This window comes from Helianthus annuus, chromosome 2 (genome assembly GCF_002127325.2).
Source record: "Helianthus annuus cultivar XRQ/B chromosome 2, HanXRQr2.0-SUNRISE, whole genome shotgun sequence".
NCBI lineage: Eukaryota > Viridiplantae > Streptophyta > Magnoliopsida > Asterales > Asteraceae > Helianthus > Helianthus annuus.
In genome coordinates this window covers 135,996,263-136,004,460 of record NC_035434.2, presented here as the reverse complement: position 1 = coordinate 136,004,460, position 8,198 = coordinate 135,996,263, and the positions used below count along the sequence as shown (strand labels likewise).

Below are 8,198 nucleotides of genomic sequence, written 5' to 3'. Positions count from 1 at the left end.
TTTTACTGTCGAATTGAATTCCAAAAGTTCTCTTCTCATAACAGTTTCCCTCTCATAACTCCAAAAACTTCTTCGATCTTCTTCATCCAAAATGACGAAACCAAAATCGAAATCAAAATCAAAACCAGCATCTTCTTCCACAACAGCAGATGCCACTTAAATGGCTGCTGAAACACCGGAGATTCGCTACAAATCTCCACACAACTATGTAGGTATACTCACAAAACCTACCGATAACCACACCTTCGATTCCATCCTTGACACCCTTTCTGCATCAAAGTACAAAACTTTGATAACAACAGACGCTCCTATTTACCTTGACACCCAGAGAGAGTTCTGGAAAAATGCCACCCTTGAAAAACAAGGAGATATCATCGCTGCAATCAACTCCTCGATACAGGGTAAGAAGGTAAACATCTCACCAAAATCCATCTCTGAAACCTTTAAACTCAATGATTTAAATGGAAAAACCTCTTTTACAAAAGACGAGTTGGTAAAGGATTTCATGAAAAGGGGCTATGCAGAACAACCAAACAGGGACACCCTACAAAAGGGTTACTTCCCTTCTGCACCAGATTTTTATTCCACACACTGCTCATGTGTGTTTCAAATAAAACAACGTCCTTCAATGAGATACCAACAACAATCCAATGCCTGGGGTATGCAATTTTGAACAATGAAAACTATAACTACTCCCAAGAAATATTTGATGATTTGGTAAAGAACGTTGATAATAAGGCATTTCTGCTCTTTCCGAGGTTTCTAAGTTACTATTTTGAACAAAAATTTGTCGAGAAAGAGGCAGAAGTGCCCAAACAAGGTGTCTCATTCAAAATAAACAGTTTAACAATAGAAACTTTTTCAAGAATGATGGCACCAATAAAATTAAAAACAAAAGAGGGTGAGCAGGTCTTAGAAACTGCCACTGACCCTCAAGAAACCACTGCTGAGCCCACTGCTCCAGGTAATCAGAGTAGCACACCCACTGCTCTGAAACCCACAACTGCCACCACCAAAAAGACTAAAAGAAAACCATCCAGAAAACCCACCAAACCCAAAACAAAGGCAACTCTGGAAGATGAGATCCCAGAGCAACTGCCAGTGACAGCACAAAAGTCACCAGAAACCACTGCTGCTACTTCCTCACAGCAGTTGGTAGAAAGATCTCAACCCCAGCCTCAAACTCCTCTTGGATCCTCACAAAAGGATCAAGTTGTAAGCACAGGGACACCACAATATGAAGCTCTAGGTCCACTCGGATCTATCTTCCACAGTCCTGATCCCAAGGACATGTCTCTTTCTACACCCATACCCTCACCAATCATATTGCCAAAATCAATAATACCCTTGTTGCATGCAGTTGATATTGCACAGACACAAACCAGTTCCTCTCAATCACCCATTACTGAGAGCATACCTCCACAAGTGACTGGGTCTGATGTTAATACCTCTGTTATCCAAGCAACAGCTGAGGAGGTTACACCCCCTGAGTTACAAGTAACTCTCGGTGGTAGTTCAAGTGGAGCGGCAACTACAACTGATGGATCAACAGATCTTCAGTTGGACAGTTGTTACATAACTAAGACTCCCTTGAAGGCAATTTCTTCCATGGCAACATCGGTAATCACCATTGAGTTATCTTTAACTGCTGGTAACATCAAAGGATTATCGAGTGCCGAAGAAAGAAGTCCCCAGTACCAAGAAAAAGGGGCATCAATGGATGACTTTTGGGCAACAGCTCCTAAGTCACATATTGATACAACCACCACCACTACGCCAAAATAGGGATACAGCCACACAAAAAAAGTGTGACCATATGTCTTTCGCCACACATATTTTTTTCATGTCAAATGTGACCAAAGCTCAAGTCATCGTAGGTATCATACGGCCACAGACACTTTTTCGTGGCCTTAGAACTTAAAAATGTGGCTAAAAGGTACCAACATTTGTTGTTAAAATCTAGCATTTTCTCCATTATGTGTGGCTAAAGGGTTGCAACAACCACATGAATTTAATTTAAGTGTGACCATTTCTATTTTATAGTCACATATATTTACTAAAAAGTGTGACAAAAAGGGTTGTTGTAATCAAACATTTTGTCTATTAAGTATGGCTAAAAGGTATTAACGGCCACATGAATTTACTCTAAGTGGGGTCGGTTCTATTATACAGTCACATGAATTTATTGTAAGTGTGGCTAAAAACTTTTACTAAACACACAAAACACTTCTGGAATTTTAGGTGTGACTATTTTCTAACTTTTGGTCACACATATTTATTTTTCCTATGACATTTGTTATGAGTTCGTCACACGATAAAAACAAAGTATTGATGGTGTGACTATTGTCCAACATTTGGTCACACATATGTGTTTTTTCCATGACATCTGCTATTATTCTGTCACATAAACAAAAACAAAGGGATGAAAGTGTGGCTAATGGTTATGTATAGCCACATTAAATTTTGTAATTATACGTGTGGCTATTCTCTAACATTTGGTCACGGATAACTTTCTTTTCCCATGACGTTTGGCATCATTCTGTCACACAACAAAAAAACAAAGTAACTACAGCGTGGCTAGTGGTTATTTAAAGCCACACGAAATTTTATAATTTTAAGTGTGGCTATCGTCTAACCTTTGGTCACACATAATTTTCTTTTCTCGTGACGTTTGATATCATTCCATCACACAAATAAGAATCAAAGTAACTATGGTGTGGCTAGTGGTTATTTATAGCCACATGAAATTTTGTAATTTCAAGTGTGGCAATTGTCTAACATTTGGTCACACGTAATTTTATTTTCCCATAACGTTTGGTATCATTCCGTCACACAATAAAAAAACAAAGTAACTATGGTGTGGCTAGTGCTTATTTATAGTCACACGACATTTTGTAATTTTAAGTGTGGTTGTTGTCTAATCTTTGATCACACATAACTTTTTTTCCATGACGTTTGGTTTCATTCCGTCATAGAAACAAGAAACAAAGTGACTATGGTGTGGCTAATGGTTATTTATAGTCACACGAAATTTTGTAATTCCACTTGTGGTTGTTATCTAACCTTTAATCACACATTTTTTTTGTGGTTCTATGTGACCATTTTCATGTAATTACCTTTTTGTTAAATAAAAACTACAGTGAACATGAGAAAACTAAAAACCAAATGCTATTAATAATAATAACCCAAAATCCATACATAAGTATTCAATTTAAATACCAATACTAACCTATCTACAAAACTTGCAAATGAAAATGACTTTACACATAAACTAAGAACTATTTCCAGACTGTTTTCTTCAAGTCCGCATACTCATTGTTTGACCTAAAAGTGCTGCAAATTTGCATTCATGGGTTCGTGGCACATTACTGCTGTTGTGGTGGGGAGTAAACTTGTAACTTGTGGCCAATTCTGATGTTGTATGATCCTCCAATTGTTTTATTCATGCTACTTGTAAACCCCATGTTATGGTAATTTGCACATCTAACACATGCTCATTCTAGTAGACTAAGATAAAGAACTTACACACATACTTGTCAACATATATATGCTTGATCTGTCCATAGCTGGAACACCCGCCTTCCACATCATCTTAGTTAATATCCAAATCAAATTTTGGAACAACTTGTAGGATAAACAAATGTTTGTCAATTCAGGCTCAGAATCAAAAGTATCCATAACTTAGTTGGGCCAATGGTGGCAAGGATCCTGAAAATCAAAGAACACAGAAATGAAGAAGTAGATAAAGAATCAAAGATAAATGGCCAAAAACAAACTGTATAAACCATCATATCCTAAGTTTCAGCGGTAGCTACTTCATGCATTGCACAATTTAGGTGTAAACGACCAATGGCAAATTAATCCAAAATGCTGCACCAGCAAATATCAAAACAAAAACTGCAGATTCACACGTTTTTCCAGAGGTAGAAGATATCCAGCTGCTTGTTCTTCATTACCATCAAAAAGCTTCAAAGCTTGTATAACTGCATCTCTACTGAACCCAAGTTCAACAAGCTTCCCGATTTTGGCTTCAAATAGCTCCCTGAACTCACAAACATACATAAACAGAGTAAGTAAGAAAGAAATTCATTTTCTGATTAGATTATATTTGAATTTATGTTTAATTGAATTCATTATAAACACTAAAAACGAATTAAACAAAGAAATGTACATGTGTAGAACTACCACTAACAGGTCCTGCAGGTTGAACAAAACAATGCAAATATTAATCAGTGTTATCCTTCCATACTAGGGGTGTAAACAAGAGTCAGGCCGCGAGATCGGTTCGTTAATAGTTCAAAAAGACCCATGTAAACTGTAACATGAAACAGACTGGCCCATTTAAACTGCAGAATGAAATAGGCTGACCCATTTAAACTGTAAAATGAAACAAGCTGACTTATATAACCTGTTTAATCAAACAAGTTAACACGTCAACCTATTAAAAAATAAACTCATAAAATAAAAAAATATTGTATATGTTCAATCTGTTTACGGCCTATTTACAACGTGTCAGCTTACTAGTCGTGCTGAGTTCATCAATTCAAACCACTACACCTCTACTCAAAACCATCTTTATTCTGTATGTAACGTATACCACCTAACAGTGTACCTACTTTATACAACAAGTTAAATCACATGCATCAACTTTTTTACATCTAAACCACTTTTAACTAAAGTTTTGATTCAAAAAGTTCCACTTTAAATTTGAAATATCACTTTATTAAGTCAGAAAATCAACCTAGCTATAGCAAGGCCCCATATAATGCGCTCATAAATTGGGATGAACATTAGCACCACAAGCATCCCCAACACCCTGAAAAAAAAATTACAAAATACTGATCAAAACTGTTTATAAATCAGAAAACAAGATTATAGACAATTAATAATTACTTACAGCGAGTACCGGTGAAAAGGGAGCAATACGAAGGAAGCCACAATGAGAAGAACATGACCCACATCAAGAGATGTAATAAAATATTAAGCATATATCTTTAGGGGTGTGAATTTTTTACACGATCCGAAAACATGATACGAACCTAACACGAAATTCGTGGGTTTGAGTTTAGTCTAAACGGGTTCGGGCCAGTTTCAGGTTGAACCCACGAACCCGTTTAGCTAAACGGGTCAGGTTCGGGTCAACCCGGTCGGGTTGGCAGGTTGACCCGTTTAACCCATTTCTATTATATTATATTTTTAAAAATATGTTTTATGTCATAAATTAAATTGGGTGTATATTTTATGCTATAAATATAACTTAAAAATGGAAGTTGACATAAATTTATATGATTTTAATGTAATTTTATTATATAAATTTGTGTTTTTTTTTGTTGTAGTGTTAATTTTAATATATTAATTTGCTGAAAAAAAATAAAAAAAAATCGGGTTGAACGGGTCGGGTTCGGTCGGTATGCGAATATTCGGGTTCGGATTCATATGTACGGCATGATTTTCGGGTTCGCATCAGTCTAAAATTTTCGGGTTCGGGTTGACCCGCAAACCCGCGAACATGACCCGTTTAGCACCCCTATATACCTTCATGAAGAGATTCAAACCGAATATGCCTAGGCCTAGTTACAAGAGGACCCGCATCAGTACCCGTATCCCATTCTGCAATAGCCTTTTAGAAGCTTGTTTCTAGTATAGCTGCCATTTGAAAAAATGCCAATAATATAACACTTGAGTTGCATAAACTTTTAGTGCAAGATCAGTTACTTACTAGTTCCTTCGGCTGATCATTAGCCTCTTTAGGGACGAGATACATCATTATTACCATTTTCAGTTTCCTCTGTTTCTACCTCCATTCACCCAATGCTGACAGGCATAGTTTCTTCCTTCTATGATTCAAAAGTATATGACAAAATAATCAACATACCGCAAACATACCAATAAGAGAAAGTAAGTATCTCATAGCGGAGTTTTGATTTGATTTTATGAGGTATTAAGATTTGATTTTAAAGTAGCAATATGAATTTTGATGCTATTTTGTAAAAAAAATAAAAAAAAAATAAAAAAAAACACATTTATTTTCATTTTCATTTACATCTAAACCCAAAAACCGAATAACCCGACCCGAACTAACCCAAACTCGAATAACCCAAACCCGGATAACCCGAACTTTAAAATGGGTTGGCTATCGGGTCAATTTTTCCCAGAGAAAAACCCAAACAATCCGACCCGAAAAACCCGAAACCCAAATAAAAAACTCGATGAACACCCCTAGGTCTCAGAATGGGCTTATTTTAACTTGTAACATCTGATGATTTGCTGTTGCGGCTTATTTATGAATTCAGAATGTTTGAGCGGTTTATAGGGAATGTTATGTAACTATTTGAGTGATCTGCAAAAGTCTTATAAATGTTCTATTATTTTCCCACCAGATTCTATAGTTACCAATTAGGTTCTTCATCTTACTTATTATGGGTCATGTAGTAATTAGGCCATGGGGTATGGTTCTCCAACACTCAATCATCCTGGTCCTCCATCTATAAGCTCCATATCAGCCTCCGTTTTGACCTGAACCCGTTTTGACCCATGACCCAACCCGAACCTAACCGACCCGTTTGCCAGATCTATATCATCTCTACAGCTTTCTCAGTTACTCGCTTTTTTGCGCTTTGTGCCTAGGCCCCAGGTCAGGCCTATGCGCCTTGAGTGCGGCTAGCGCCTTTAATAACTATGATTATAAGATTAAAACTTCAAATGATTCTCGAAAACTGGGGTGGCCTATTTCAACAGCTTATCTGTTTATTGTTTATGTGGATCTGCTTATTTTAGGGTGAAGTAAGTTGTTTTCTATTATTACTAGTACTCTCTCTGTCTGGTTGTTTGTTTCGATTCCCTTATCCACACTTTATGTTACCTCCTTTATTACACTCTACATGTAAAAAAACGTCGGGTTTCTATAAGCAGTTTAAAAAAGCAAAATCCCAAACACCCATCATATCAATACATTTCACACACCAAACCACCCTTTCTGGTTTCAGAGGACAGTAATCTAAGAGAATTACAAAATAACTTCCAAGCAAACACAATAATGAACAAAAAAAAAACCAATAACTGAAACTGAAAGAAGACAGAATGCATAGTAAACCTCGATCATTATCACAATTTCAAATGATTCTCATAAACAATCACACAACCAATTATAACTCATGTCAAACATATTCACGTATAACTTGAAATTTTCACCTAATCAACTAACTAGAACTAAAATTAACAACAAACGTGCATTATGAATCACTACAAATCTGAAACTAACTACAAATTTTCACCTAATTAGCTAACTAGAACTAAAATTAACAAAAACCGATCATAACAAATCACTACAAATCAACAAACAAACACATGAACTTCGGGACCAATGTCATAATTTTCACGAATCTATGGAGTTTGATCAATAAAGTTTAAATCTTGAAGCATTTTCAGTTTATTATATCCACAAAAAAAACATGAACTTGCAGATTACTGCTTACAGGGTCTGAATAAACAACCACAAAACACTTTTTGAATAAATGCGAAGAAAATAGGGTTCTTGCACTTACCTTAATCACGTTAGTCCTTAATTGGTTTTCAGCGCTCCGATTAAGGTCTAGAATCGGATGGCTTCCGATTTATGTTCTTCTTCCTTTGGTTCGCGTTCAATCAGAGGAGAGATTAGATGGATTCAATGGAGATGTTGCGTGTCCGGTTTCTTTCTCTCTTTATCGTAATGCCAAAACAAGCTGATTAAACAAAAAGAGAAGAGGGGGTATCAGTACGAGATCTGGGGATGAATTTTGGGAGGGGAATCATTTAGGGTTAAAAGGAAAATAGGGGGAAAAGTAAAAATGAACATGTTTAGTAGGGAGATACAAGAGAAAGAGAGGGAAATTAGAAATTTTTTTTTAGGAAATGGTGGGAAATGAAAATTAAAGTAATACTTTTCGTATATTACATAAAATAATAATAAAAAATTATATTTATGTTACGTTTGAAAGATTTGTGTTGTGTATGAAAATCATGTCATAAATATGAATCCGAACACGACCCGACTGGATTTTAAGTTATACAATCTTATGTTAATTTCTCTTTTAAGTTATAATTATAGCATAAAATACACACCCAAATTATTTTATAACATAAAATATATTGTAAAAATATATAATATAATATAATATAAATGGGTTAAACAAGTCAACCCGATAACCCGACCGGTT

General features: G+C 35.8%; 1 non-coding gene across 3 annotated transcripts; it reads right to left on the bottom strand.

Moving 5' to 3' along the window:
• Positions 1-3,146: 3,146 nt before the first annotated feature.
• Positions 3,147-7,794, bottom strand: LOC110873308. 3 transcript variants are annotated; one of them, XR_004886097.1, is made up of 6 exons: positions 7,545-7,794; positions 5,720-5,837; positions 4,898-5,646; positions 4,742-4,816; positions 3,786-4,042; positions 3,147-3,708 (listed from the first exon to the last, which is right to left on the bottom strand). It is a non-coding gene; the product is annotated as an uncharacterized LOC110873308 (transcript). The 3 variants fall into 3 exon arrangements; XR_002555040.2 differs by having other exon boundaries at positions 3,912-4,042; XR_004886099.1 differs by having other exon boundaries at positions 3,957-4,042.
• Positions 7,795-8,198: the final 404 nt, after the last annotated feature.